The sequence below is a fragment of the Paroedura picta genome, chromosome 3 (assembly GCF_049243985.1).
Source record: "Paroedura picta isolate Pp20150507F chromosome 3, Ppicta_v3.0, whole genome shotgun sequence".
Lineage (NCBI taxonomy): Eukaryota > Metazoa > Chordata > Lepidosauria > Squamata > Gekkonidae > Paroedura > Paroedura picta.
Genome location: NC_135371.1, coordinates 95,779,504 through 95,793,961, shown reverse-complemented (window position 1 = coordinate 95,793,961; position 14,458 = coordinate 95,779,504). Strand labels below are relative to the sequence as shown.

General features: G+C 44.3%; 1 long non-coding RNA gene across 2 annotated transcripts; it reads left to right on the top strand.

The window, feature by feature from the left end:
- Window positions 1-1,381: 1,381 nt before the first annotated feature.
- LOC143832458 (uncharacterized) lies at window positions 1,382-11,205 on the top strand. Of its 2 annotated transcripts, none has more exons than XR_013229270.1 (3): window positions 1,382-1,593; window positions 9,208-9,328; window positions 11,067-11,205. It is a non-coding gene; the product is annotated as an uncharacterized LOC143832458 (long non-coding RNA). The 2 variants fall into 2 exon arrangements; XR_013229271.1 differs by lacking the exon at window positions 1,382-1,593 and adding an exon at window positions 8,724-8,877.
- The last annotated feature ends 3,253 nt before the right edge of the window (window positions 11,206-14,458 follow it).

The following is a 14,458-nucleotide window of genomic DNA, read 5'->3' as shown; positions in this document are numbered from 1 at the left end:
CCCTGCCAACTACTGCCCAGTGTCACACTTAGCATTCCTGGGCAAGGTGGTGGAAAGAGCTGCGGCAGACCAGCCCCTGGCATTCTTGGAAGAAGCTTCGGCACTCGATCCATATCAATCTGGCTTCCATCCGGGCCACGGGGTGGAGATGGTGTTGGTCACCCTGTTGGATGATCTCCGTCACCAGCTGGATAGAGGCGGGTCAGCTGTGTTGGTCCTTCTAGACCTATCAGCGGCCTTTGACATCGTGGACTGGTCCATCGCCTAGCCGGCACGGGGATACAGAGCACAGCTTTATGCTGGACACACTCCTTCCTCCAGAACCAGTCCCAGAGGGTTGATGTGGGGGAGGAATTCTCGCAGCCCTATAGACTCCCTTGTGGTGTCCCTCAGGGCGCGGTCCTCTCCCCCACTTTGTTCAACATCTTTATGCGCCCTCTGGCCCAGCTGGTACGGAGCTTTGGGCTGGGTTGTCACCAGTATGCTGATGACACCCAGCTCTATCTCCTAATGCAGTGGTCCCCAAACTTTTTATCACCGGGGACCACTCAACGCTTGACAATTTTACTGAGGCCCGGTGGGGGGGGGGTAGTTTACTCCTCTACTCTCAACCACTGCCCTAACGCTCTCTGATCGCTATGGTAATGTTTAAACATCCCTTCAAAATAAGATACAGACACGCCACAACAATGAACATAAGGAACATTTTATTTTCATGGAAATTTTAACTCATGACAATGTCAAATAAATGGGAACCCTGAGCTTGTTTTTCTGCAACGAGATAGTCCCATCTGGGAGTGATGGGAGACAATAACACCCGAATTGTGTTGTAAAGGGCCGGGGAGGATGAAGTAAAGGGCCGGGCGGGGGGGGGGGGGGAGAAGGCGTCCTTCGCGGCCCAACTCCAATTAGTCGATGGACCACATGTGGGCTGCTGCCCACAGGTTGGGGATCGCTATCCTAATGGACGGCCACCCGGATTCCCCCCAGAATCATTCGCCAGATGTTTGGAAGTGGTAGCTGAATGGTTCGAGCAGAGTAGCCTGAAACTCAGCCCCTCCAAGATGGAGGTCCTGTGGCTGGGAGGCAGGGGGCAGGAACAGGCAACGCACTTACCCACCCTGGCAGGGGCACAACTTACCATCGTGCCCCAAGCTAGGAATCTGGGTGTGACCATTGATGCCTCCCTGACTATGGAGGCACAGGTCAAGAGAGTAGCGGGTCAGGCATTCTTCCATCTCCACCAGGCCCGACTGCTAGTGCCCTACTTGTCCCCTGACCATCTGACCACAGTGATTCATGCGACGGTCACCTCCATATTTGATTTCTGTAACTCGCTCTACGCTGGCCTACCCTTGTCCCTGACCTGGAAACTTCAGCTGGTGCAAAATGCAGCTGCTAGGGTCCTCACTGGCACACCTTGGAGGGCCCATATCCAGCATGTGCTGAGCCAGCTGCATTGGCTAACAATAGCTGCCTGGATCCGGTTCAAGGTTCTAGTTCTAACCTTTAAGGCCATACGCGAGTTGGGACCCACATAGCTGAGGGACTGCCTGCTGCCCTATGCTCCCCGCAGGGCTTTACGCTCTGCGGGTGAGAACCTATTGATCATTCCCGGCCCTAAGGAAGCACGCCTAACCTCGACCAGGGCCAGGGCCTTTTCGGTTCTGGCCCCTACCTGGTGGAATGAGTTCCTGGGTGAGCTGTGGGCCCTGCGGGATTTGTCAGCTTTCCGCAGTGCCTGCAAGCCGGAGCTCTTCCACCAGGTCTATGGTTGAGGCTGGGGTCAATTAACTGGGTACATTACCCCCCTCCCCGGGAGTTAGGAAGTGTACATTGCACTCCTCCATTATCTCTGATATTAGTATGGGGAGGGATGGGGTGTTTTCTCTTTGCCGCCATGTTGGTATTAATATTTTAATGGGGGTTTTAATAGGTTTTAATGGGGTTAAGATCATTGTCACCCGCCTCGAGCCTTCCGGAAGAGGCAGGAAATAAATCGGATGATGATGATGATGATGATGATGATGATGATAAAAGGCACTGGCAAACCACCCCATATTCAGTCTGCCATGAAAACACTAGAGGGCCTCACCCCAAGGGTTAGACATGACCCGGTGCTTGCACAGGGGATACCTTTACCTTTATGGCATCAGATCAACCCTGATTAGTTGATCTTTCCTAAAAATTAGGTCCAGTAATCTGTTAAGGTTGTGTTGCCTCTCTATCTCTGTCATCCTTGTCTTAAGAAGTCCTTTTGCCTTGTCACACCCCAAGAATAAGTTGGTAAGAGAGGCCATGATAGCCCAGGTTTTAGTGAGTACAATTTGCTATGGTGCAGCATGTATCTATTAATCTATTAATATTGAGCTTGTCAGACCCTTCTAATGGAAAATAAGTATTGGGCTTTTTATCCTCTATCAGCTCAAATTTAAAATAGCAATGATTCTTTTAAAATATTTATTAATTTAAGATTAAATATATAAGAAAGAAAAGAATAATACAGAAAAAGATGTTACAAAAATGACTCTTCAGTTACTTCTCTAATCTAATAACAATTTCAAATGTACTTATCCATTTAATCTAAGTGCCAATGATCTTGAAATTCTTCAGGTCTCCTGTTTACTAAGCTTAGACATCTTGCACAAATTTGTCAAGCCAATCTATCGCCTTAGGTAATTCCAGGTGTTTCCAGAGCTGGGCAATTAGAATTCTTGCTGCCATTGTCACATGGAAGAAAAGCATTATGAGGGAAATTCACAGGGATAAGGCTTAACATCATATAATCAGAATATACAGGAAACTTCATGTTCAACATTTTTTTCTAGTATAGAATTAATTTTATTCCAAAATTTCCTAACTTTCTTACAATTCCACCACATATGGTAAAAAGAGCCAGCTTCTTCATGATACCTGCAACATTTGCCATCATGTTGCCTGGACATTTTACTAATCACTTTTAGTGTAATATATCATCTATAGAAAATTTTATAACAGTTTTCCCTCAATAATTGATATTTCCTGAGTTTTATATTCCCCCCCAAAAAAAGTTGTTCCCATTGGTCAATGGAAACATTAGTTTCTGCATCTATTCAGTCTCAGTATCATATTTCAATCTTCACCTGATTCAATTTCCAGTCTGTTGTCCATTGGGTTAATTATTCCATCTGCAACTTCCTGTCCCCACTGTACAGTGATGCCACCTTATCCTCGGGATATCTGAGAGTAGATATAATCCGCTTAATTGGAGAAAGACGCTCTGAAAGCCCATTCTTCCTCATGCAGATGTTTAGGATTTTCTCCCCCCACCCAGTCCGGCTGTGCCTCCATTGTTCTTCCCGAGGCTGCAGCCTCCACTTACCCCCTCCCCCATGTACTCTGGCAGTAGAGCCAGTCAGGAAAACAAAAATTAACAAGCCATCTCATGCTCTGGCACTTCCTCCTCTCCTGGCTTGTTCTGGCTGTAGAGTAGGGGGACAAAAGGCTGGAAATTGTTCCTTCAATAATGGCTGGAGCTTCACACAACTCCTATTTCTCCCCTCCCCTGCTCTAGCTAAAATGTATCTACAAACACTGGCATGTGGCCACCACCATCCTCGATCAAGCAGGAAGGAGAGAGGAGTCTGACAACTGGAAATATTCAAGTGTATTCCTTTATGGTTGTCACCACAGGAAGCTCTGTTCAGAGGGCAAGCAACATCAGAAACTAAATGGTTAAATTAAAGGTAAAGGTAAAGGTATCCCCTGTGCAAGCACCGAGTCATGTCTGACCCTTGGGGTAACGCCCTCTAGCGTTTTCTTGGCAGACTCAATACGGGGTGGTTTGCCAGTGCCTTCCCCAGTCATTACCGTTTACCCCCCAGCAAGCTGGGTACTCATTTTACCGACCTCGGAAGGATGGAAGGCTGAGTCAACCTTGAGCCGGCTGCTGGGATTGAACTCCCTGCCTTATGGGCAAAGCTGTCAGACGGCTGCCTTACCACTCTGCGCCACAAGAGGCTTAATGGTTAAATTATAAGGATATAATTGAGACTTTTACCCAAGAAGGGATAATGCGGTTTAGAATTAAATCCCACGAGAAATTAGTGCAAGAATATAAATATGTAGACTGGTGGCTATATAGACAGATTAAGGACAGATATGAAAGGGATAGGAAGCTATGGGAATTTGAAGTAGAAAAATCACAATTAGAGTTATATTTATGTAAAGATAATCATTTAATCAAGAAGATGTATGAATTATGTTTATTACTGTACACGGAAGATGAGGTGGTCAAAGATTTTATGATTGTTTGGGTAAGGAATCTTGGTCATAACATTCTATTGGAAACCTGGCAAAAATGTGGAGTAAAGATCTGAAATTTATGAATAGTTATTATATTAAGGAAAACTATTACAAAATGCATTACTGTTGGTACATGACTCCGCACAAATTATCAAAAATGAATAAAAGCCTATCGGACAAATGTTGGAAATGCGGGGAAGTGAGAGGGACAATGTTCTATATTTGGTGGACCTGCAAAAGAGCAAGACACTTTTAGCAGGATATCCACAAAGAAATCTCAAAAATCTTTAAGGACTCCATAGCTCTAAATCCTGAAGCTTATCTTTTAGGTTTTCTGGTAAATGAAAAAGATAAAAAATATGGAGAGTTATTTAGATATCTGACAACGGCGGCAAGGATAGTCTGGGCAAAAAAATGGAAGTTAAAAGAGACGCCCACCATATTTGATTGGCAGTTGAAAACATTGGAAATCGCTCAGATGGCAAAATTGACAACTTATGTTGAAGATAAACTAATAGCGGACTTTAAGACAAAATGGAACTTATGGATAGAGTATATTAGAAAAAAGTATAGTTGTGGATTTATGACTATTGGTTATGATTTATAATTTATAAAGGGAAATGAGAATGGATTGAAATTTTGTACAGGAGAATTAATGGTTTTTTTTTCATATATTCTTCAACAAATACAACAAAAATGTATTTTTTTTGTAATGGATTAAAAATAACATTTGAAATTGTTTTTAAAAAAGAAATATTCAAGTGCAGAAGATGGCAGCTGGGTGAAAGCTGTTTCGAGTCAGGAATAAAGGAACATTGCAGATCTGTTGCAGGATCTGGATTTAGATTGATCAAAATTTGGCAGTATTGAGAATAGAAAAAGAATTTGAGTGAAGACAGTACCCAGAAATTGAAAGGGGTTAGCCAAAGCCTAGACCGGACACTCATAATTCCTGTCTCGATTCTAACTGCTGCATTTCAGGTGTTTTTTGCTAACTCCAAAATTGCTCTCAAGAATTTAGACTGAACAGTTCAAATTACCTGATATACTTATTGGCACCCCAAACATCAGTTGTATCAAGAGCTTGGCCTTAAAGATCTTTATTGCAGCTGGGACATAACGTCCTCCTTTCTGTCAGAAAAACTTTTGAACTGCAACTGAGCTTTTCTGGGTGCTTAAAGATATATTAATATGAGCAAATCTTGCCTGTATTGCCTGGAATATAACACCAAGATATATATATATACTGTTGGACGTGTTTTATCACGGTCCCATTTGACCTCCAAAAGTAGAATTTTGGTTTCTTAGCAGATACCATAACTTAGGTCTTTTCATGGTTAATCATCAGGCTATTTTTTTTTGGGGGGGGGCAATAAAAGTTTAGGGCACTTAAGGCCTTTTCAAGCCTACGGGAATTCTAGAAAATATGGCTAGGTCATCAGCATAAAGTAGCACTGAAATATATGGATATATATGGATGGAAATTTGGGCTCTTCAAACCACAACTAATATCATTTATAAAGAAAATGAATAATAGCAGGGCCAGGATACAACCTTGTTTTACTCCGTTTCCTGATTCTATTGTGTTTGTAAGATGCCCTTGGGGACTGCATTTGACTCTATATATTTCTATATAGAGATTTTATTAAGAAAAGTAGTCATTTATTAATAGATGACCTATCTACTTTAACCATAAGCAAATTCCTGTGAATAGAATCAAATGCAGATTTGAATCGATAAAGGCAATGTAAAGGGAAGGCATTGATTTTGAGGAATATTTTCCCATCAAATGGTCAACTAACATACAGTGATCCAGTGTTGAATGACCTTTTCTGAAGCCTCCTTGTTCCTCAATTAGATTTTCTTCTTCTAGCGAGTCAGCAAGTTTACAACATAGACACCTAACATAGTTTGCTTGTGGTACTCAGAAGACTATTGGGCATATAACTATGGTGATCATTTCTGTTAACTTTTTAAAATATTGGGACCACCACTGCTATCTCTCATCCTTTTGGAAGTCTGCCAGACCTATCTATTATCGTGAAAAGTTTTGCTGAAACTGGGGTTCACCACGCAATGTTCTTCCTAATTAAATCAGGGAGGGTCTAGCTCATAGACAGGAGCTTTCCTTGCAGAAAAACAAGCTCAGGGTTCCTATCAATGTTCTTATCTCTGTGGATTGGTGAATCTCAATTATTAAGGCTTTTGAGGGGCTATCCCTATGGCAGATGTTCATGCCTCTCAAAGACTTTTTGAGAGACCTGCCCTCAGTATCAAACCATGTTTTGGAATGACCATTTGGATACATTGTATCTGAAAAAGTGTGCATGCACACAAAAGCTCATACCTAGAATAAGACTTTGTTGGCCTTAAAGGTGCCAGTGGACTCTAAATCTGTTCTTCTGCTTCACACCAGCATGGCTACCCACTTGAATCTATCTTCATTTGGATACCTACTTGTTTCAGATACAATTTTAATTAGAGTATCCTGGAGGCCCTAGTCAAAGCATCAAAAACACACAGGGACATAGTGTCCTCCAAACACAAGAATTCTTCTGTTTTATTAGTAAAGTAAATTCTTAATAGTTCTATCTGTCCTTGTATTATATTTAACTTGTGGAAGACAGTTCCCTTCTACAGACAAATCCTCAATACACTCTCTTCCATTTATTCATGTTTGCAAACAGGTTTGTCCAAATTTCTCTGCATTTTCTTTTCTTTAAATGAAATATAGTCTTCTGGGCCAGATGAATTTAAAAAGTACTAAAAGAACTTGCAGATGTAATCTCTGAACCTCTGCCCATTCTTTTTGACACTTCTTGGAGGACAGGTGAGGTGCCAGATGATTGGAGGCAGGCAAATGTTGTCCCCCATCTTAAAGAAAGGGAAAAAGGAGGATCCAGGTAACTATCAACCCATCAGCTTGACATTTGTAGCTGGCAAAAGTTTGGAACAAATCATCAAACACTCAGTCCTTGAGCAGCTGGAACAGAGAGCTGTGATTTCTAAGACTCAGCACGGGTTTCACGAGAACAAGTCATGTCAGACCAACCTTATCTCTTTTTTGAGAAAGTAACTACCTTGCTGGATCAGGGGAATGCTATAGACATAGTTTATCTGGATTTCAGTAAAGCATTTGATAAGGTTCCACATGATATTCTTATTGACAAGCTGGTAAAATGTGGTATGGATCCCAATTCTATCTGATGGACTGGTAACTGGTTAACAGATAAGTAACGAAAGGATACTTATAAATGGTTCAGCATCCTCTTGGAGAAGAGTGACAAGTGGAGTGCCCCAGGGATCTGTCCTGGGCCCTGTGTTGTTCAACATATTTATAAATTATTTGGATGAGGGATTAGAGGGGATATTAAATTTCCAGATGATACTAAACTGGGAGGGGTAGCAAACACAACAGAAGACAGAATCAGAATCAGAATACAGGATGATCTTGAGAGGCTCGAGAACTGGTCTAAACTGAATAAAATGAAATTCTATAGGGACGAAATGTAAAGTTCTGCATTTAGGTAGGGAAAACCATCTTCACCAATATAGGATGGGGGAGACTTGTCTTGACAGTAGTATGTGCAAAAAGGATCTAGGAGTCTTAGTAGACCACACATTGAACATGAGTCAACTGTGTGACTCGGTGGCTAAAAAGGCAAATGGGATTTTGGACTGCATCAAACAGAGTATTGTGTCCAGATCACAGGTGATGGTACCACTTTGCTCTGGTTCGGCCTCACTTGGAGTACTGTGTTCAGTTATGGGCACCACAGTTGAAGAAGGATGTAGATAAACTAGAGCGTGTCCAGATCTGATCACCATATTCAAGTATTTAAAAGGCTGCCATGTAGAGGATGGAGCAGAGTTGTTCTCTCTTGCCCCAGAGGGATGGACCAGAACCAATGAAATTAATTCAAAAGAAATTCTGTCTAAATATCTGGAACAAGTTCCTGACAGTTAGAGCAGTTTCTCAGTGGAACAGGCTTCCTCAGGAGGTGGTGGGTCCTCCATCTTTGGAAATTTTTAAACAGAGACTGGATAGCTATCTGACGGACAGGCTGATTCTGTGAAAGTTCAAGGGGGTGGCAGGTTACAGTGGATGAGTGATAGGTTTGTGAGTGTCCTGCATAGTGCAGGGGGTTGGAGTAGATGACCCAGGATGTCCATCCCAACTCTATGATTCTATGAGTGAATTTGAGTTCCTCCAAGGGAATAAAGTTGAAGGATATTTTAATGTATATTGTAATACATGTTTATAAGAATGGAGTGGCCCTCCCTGAATCTGTCTAATCCCCCTTTAAAGCGAGCAGCCCTATATATTTCTGCTATAAATGTGTGCCAATAGTTCACTCTGTGTCTCCTGTAGAATTGTTTCTTTTTCTCTGTCCTGATTTTGCTACTTATCAACCATTATGTGTCCAAATCCAGTCCAGGCACAAGGCACCGTTACCATGTGAGAGGGCCTCTTGGGCATACTCCTTGGCCTGCACCCTCTGCCGGTCCTCCAAAGGAACTCCTTTGGCCTCAGAGAGTTTAGCTGCCATCTCCAAAGATGATCCCCACATCTAAAACAGCAGCAAGAGAGAAGTAAGGGAACAGCCCAAAGAGAAGGGACAGTCCATCCTGCCCCACTCCCACACGCCTCATGCCTGCATCGGTCAGCGGCGCTGCATCCACTGCTTGGGCCAGAATCAGGGTTAGGCTTTCTTCCCAGCCTGTTGAATTTTCCACAGGTAGAAATACCTGGCAGGAAAGCCTTAAGATAAGGTCATTGCTTGAAGTGAGTGAAGGAAACCCCCTCACCTGCACTGCTTGCCTCTTCTCCTCTGCCTGGCTCAGGAGTAAACCTTTGGCCACAGCCACCACCTGGGAACTGGTCTCTCGCCTGCATCCTCTGACCCACCTCTCTATATTCAGGGCAGGAGGTCCAGTGTCTGCTCCATGATCAGCTTCTTTGTGTGCCTCTGCAGCTTCAGCCAGCGGTTGCAAAGTCCACGGAGCTGGCTACAGACCTCTTGAGGGGCCCAGCAGCTTCATGGTAAGGAAACATACAGAAACATCAGCTGTGCACATCTGCAATCATCATTTCCTGAGCCGGAGCTCGTTCCTAGAATTGAACACTGTTCTCAGCCTGGGTGGGATGGGGGTCTGTCCGTCCTTCCTCTCTGGCCAATTCCAGGTACTTCTGGGTCCTGCTCTTCCATCGCCTTCCCCTTTACTTGGGTCACTTCTGACTGTGGACAGAGGCTCTTTTTCACCTGGATATGAAGAGGGAAAAAGATCAGTATACAGCATTTGAAAAGCATTTAAAAGGGGATAGGGTAAATGCCGAAACAGCCCAGACCAGGCTGGAATGGGCATTAAACAAACAAGAGTACTGCAAAACCACAGTGGGATGTATTGAGAACAATGTTTTAGACATGAAAAGGCAGAAATCTCACACCTTTATTTACCCTTACCGGGCCAAGAAGCATCTGGAACAGGCCAGAATAGGCACTGAATGAACTGTTAAAAAAAAAAAAGTACTGCAAAAAACAGTGGGATGAATTACAAACACTTCATTATAATATTTTAGAAATGAAGAAGTGTAACTCTTACCCTTTTATTAACATGTTCTGGGCCAAAATGTCTCTGGAACAGGCCGGGTATTAATCTACTGGAGGTCCCTGGCCCCAAAGGTGCATACCTGGCCTTGGCCAGGGCCTTTTTGGTCCTGGCCCCAACTTAGTGGAATGAGCTCCTGAGAGAGCTGAGGGCCCTAACAGGGCTATCAGAGTTCCACGTGGCCTGCAAAACAGAGGTCTTCTGCCAGGTCTTTGACTGAGGTCAGAGCCAGGAACCACAGGGGACCCTCCACAGGTTACTCAATAACATCCAGCGTACCCCAGCCTGTGGGGAGGACGGCTGCAGGGATGGGTAGAGGGGTTATACAGCCAATCTTATTTTATCCTCTTTTATCTATGTCTTGTTGTTTTGTTATGGGGTGAGATTTTATCATGTTTTATTGGGGGGGGGCGGTTATATTGTACCCCACCATGAGTCCCCAGAGAGTGGTGTGCTAAAAATCGAAGGAATCAATCAATCAACCCAATAAATAAAAAGTAAATAAAGATGGTGGGAATTCAACCTTTTCATTTCTAAAATATTGTCCTTGAATGTTTGTAAAGCACCCCAGTTTTTGTGGTACTGTTATTTATTTAATGCCTATTCTGGATGCTTTTTGTCCTGGTAAGGGCTAATATAAGCACATGAAACATCTACCTTTTCATTTTTAAAACATTGTTCTCAAGTGTCTGCAAGGCATCCCACTGTACTCATTTGTTTAGTGTCCGTTCTGGCCTGTTCCGGGTTGTTCTGGCTTTTACCCTGTCTCCAAATAAAGGTGTTTATTATTCATTAATGACAGTGGCGTTGGGGGGAATACAAACAAGGTCAATATTTCCCCCTGTAACTGACAGTGGCTCTGGAAAAGAACCTACGACCTCCTACATGCAAAGCAGATTCTCTATAGGGCTGCTACACATTAACTAGTTTCATATTCCCCTCTGTTCCTGGGGGTACTACCCTCCAGATGGGACCCGGGAATGCCCAGGAATTACATACAGCTCGACCCCAAACTTTAGGAATGCATTCCTCGGGGAGAAAATGGATGCTTTGGAGGTCCCTCCCTGTCTGAAACCAGCCCATTCCCAGCTCCACCCCAACGTCTCCAGGTATTTCCCAACCAAGAACTGGCAGCCCTACCCCCTCAGCCCCAGCAACCTTATCTCTTCCAGAGACCTTCTTGCGCAAATGCCAGAGAATTGTCGGCTCCTTCAGAAAACTACAACTCCCCGGATTCTGTGGTGGAAAGCCTGGTAATTTTTAGGGGACAAAACTCAAAAAGAAACGAAGGCTCTTTTTGCGGCACAGAGCAAACTCCGAAAAAAGACGTCAGAGCGCCGAGGGTTCCTGCCCGCTTTGATCCGCGGCACAAGCTTCTCGCTGGGCTCCCTGGTGGGAGGCTGCCGGTACGCCGGTGGGATCGGGGCGCCCTCTGTAGGTCGTGAATGGCATGGAGAAGCACTTCCGTGGCGGCTGAGCCCCAGCAGAGTTCTTCTTTGGGCTCCCTTCGGCTCTGCGCCGCCTTCCCTTGGATGGCAGCACCTCGGCAGAGAGTGGCATCATTGGTGACAGGCCAGCTTCTTTCCGCAGGGAACAGCAATTAAAAAAATGGAAAACAGGTTATTTTGGTGCATTGGTACAGGGGTTGACAAGTAAAAAGCTGTGTGCATCAACGGTTGCTACAAATCCTTTCACTCAAAAGGACTTGTTCAGCCAAAGAAGTAAAATCCTCAACAGTGTGTTCCTAACACAAGGCTCCCAAGCTCACATACGTTACAGTTAAAGCTCACATATGTAGTTCTGCCTTCCAACCCACAGGCTTAAGTGGAGAAACCCTCTAGTCAACTTTTCAAATTATCTCCCTCACCTTCCCAGATGCACTCTGACCTTTACCATATGAGGAATATGCAGGGGCTCAGAGTTTGGTCTGGCCTTGGGGCCAATTCAGGCTTCCTGATGATGCAGGTGCCCTGCTGTGGTTTTCTGAGGGCTGTCTCAGTCTGTCAGTTATCCCTCGACAAGGGAGCGTGGATAAATCTGTAGTCTGTTTTTAGCTGCAGGGGACAATAAGCTGAAAGTCTCAGCAGGGCTATCAGGAAGGGGAAACTCCAGCTGTCCCTTTCAATGCCCTCCCAACCAACCACCCATCCCAGAGCAACACTTCCGTCCTCCTCCCACCCACTATTTTGTTCAAGGGATTTTTTCAAAGCCCACTTCTGCAGGTTCAGTGAGGGAGCCTGCTCCGTAGAGCTGCGCTGCAGAGCCAAGGGAAAGGTTTTTTTTTTAAAGTTTGTCATTATTGCATAACAACACAATAGCACTTAAAATATTTTTAATATGCTTTCCTTGGCTCTGCAGCTCAACTCTAGGGAGCAGGCTCCCTCACTGAACCTGCAGGAGTGGCCTTTGAAAAAAGTCCTTGTGGAGCCTCTGGGGCAGGCCGGGCACTTGCCCTTCTCTCCACCCTCCATGCCAGAACAGGAGCACTGCAACCTTCTGCCATGGGCCATGCCCACCCTTATGTCTGGGCTGAGGAGCACTGCAAGTCACCACCACCCACCACCAGAGCTGCTGGGAGGCCCTGCTGCTGGCTCCAAGCCCCGTGCAGAAAGAGCTGCCATCATCCGTGGGGGGCCCTGCCAAATCCTAACCTCCCATCCCCAGAGCTGGTGGGGTTGGCTGTGGGGGGCCTGCTGCCAGCTCCCTGCCTTCCATTATGAGAGCTGGTTGTCAGAGCCACGCTGGGGAACTGAGGGAGAGAGGTGGGGTGTCCCCGCTACTTTTCCTTGAGTCTGCGGCTGAGCTCTGTCACATGACATTTATTGACAAGACAAAACAGGAAAAAAACAGCAGGAAGTCCTGACTTCCAGTCCATTGGTTGGCTAATCAGGAAGTGGAAATCCAGGACAAGACAGAGAGATACGCAAAACAGACTCCAGTGAAGAAACGGGAAACATCACGGCAACTGGGCACAAAAAACCCCCAGGTGGCATCATGCCTTGGCAGTGTCCATGTTTGCCTCTCCCCCAGCTCTTCCACTTGAGGCAAGAGCACCAACCTGCACTACCCCCCCCATCTAAGTTGTCCTACATACTACCAGTTTATCCCCTTAAAGTTCCCATGTGCCATTACCTGCTGCCACTCCCATTATCAGTCTCAACATCATAGTTATCCAAGTGAGATTCCAAATGGAGGTTTTGTTCCACACTCTTCCCTCACACCCAGCAAATTTTGTGGACATTTCTGCAGTACGTTATGATGTAGCCCCTCAGGCTTGCCCCACTTTATGCATTCCTGCCCCCATCCTGTTTTCTCTGAAATGTTATACTTAAAGAGAGCCTGTAGCTGCAGTTGCCCCTCTGTATCTGGCACCATTTCCTTTCATTTCCCATTAAGCTCCCTATTCTCCCCCTTCCATTGGCAGAAGTTCTGCCATTTTCCATTATCAGTTGCACAATAATGTAATTCCTATACCACTTAAAAAAAAAGAACGAACAAAAAGTTATAAGGTGGAAATATGGAGGAAAGAATGGTAGATTCTCCTTTCCCTAAAACACAAAGGGAAAAATGCCAGGTGATAAGGAATATTTATTTTACCAAGTCCCTATGCATTTCTCCATGCAGGCTTTGTCAGGAAAAATCAGAACATGTACCTGGTGCTTGAACTATCCACAGCACAAAAAGACTTCAGTTGTTGCGGATAGTTCTAGCACCATGGACATATTCCAACTCCCCTACCCCACCCTTGAAGTCTACATGGCAAAATGCATAGAGGCCTTGTAAAATAAATCTATTTCTCATCATCTGGCATTTTTTCTTTCGCTTTTCACTTTTGATATTTGAAGAGGCTTTTCCTTAAACTTCAGTTGTCACATGAATGTAAGATCCACATTGGACAAAAATATATATCTTATCTTTGGCACTGTGATTCATTAGCATTCTTCTATGCCATACCAGCATAATGTACTTATTCTTTAATGTCCCATGAAAGCAATCTTAGTGTCACATACAACAATGCCCAAGCTGCCAACTTTAAATTATCTACTGCATTCATTATATGAAATAGCCCTCTACTCTTCTGGGTCTACAAGGTTCTCCACAATACTGTCCCCGTTACTCTGGCAGCAGGGAAACCATCTTACCTATGCATTGCTTACATTTCCTAGTATAGTGAACATTGGTCTTAGAATCTGTGCTTTTGAAATATGTGTCACCTATGAAGAGGGAAACTTGTTCATAGCCTGCTACCACTGTATCCTCAAGCCCTGAGCTTTTGATATAAACATGGAACATGCACTACCAGACACATTAATTTTTTTATATTTGATGCACTCTTTAAAAAAAACTACAACAAAACAGTCAGGATCAGAGTCGCCTGAGAGGAGTGAAAACAACTCACCATACCTCTTACTAAGCTGGGAAGAGCAGTTTATGAACAATAATAATGTATGCAGTTTTCATAGACATTTGCTTTAGAACAGGACTATAGAATTTGGAAGACTGTTCCCCTACAGGTAGTTAATGGCTGAGAAGACAAACACAGGCAAGCAGTAGCTGCTTCACA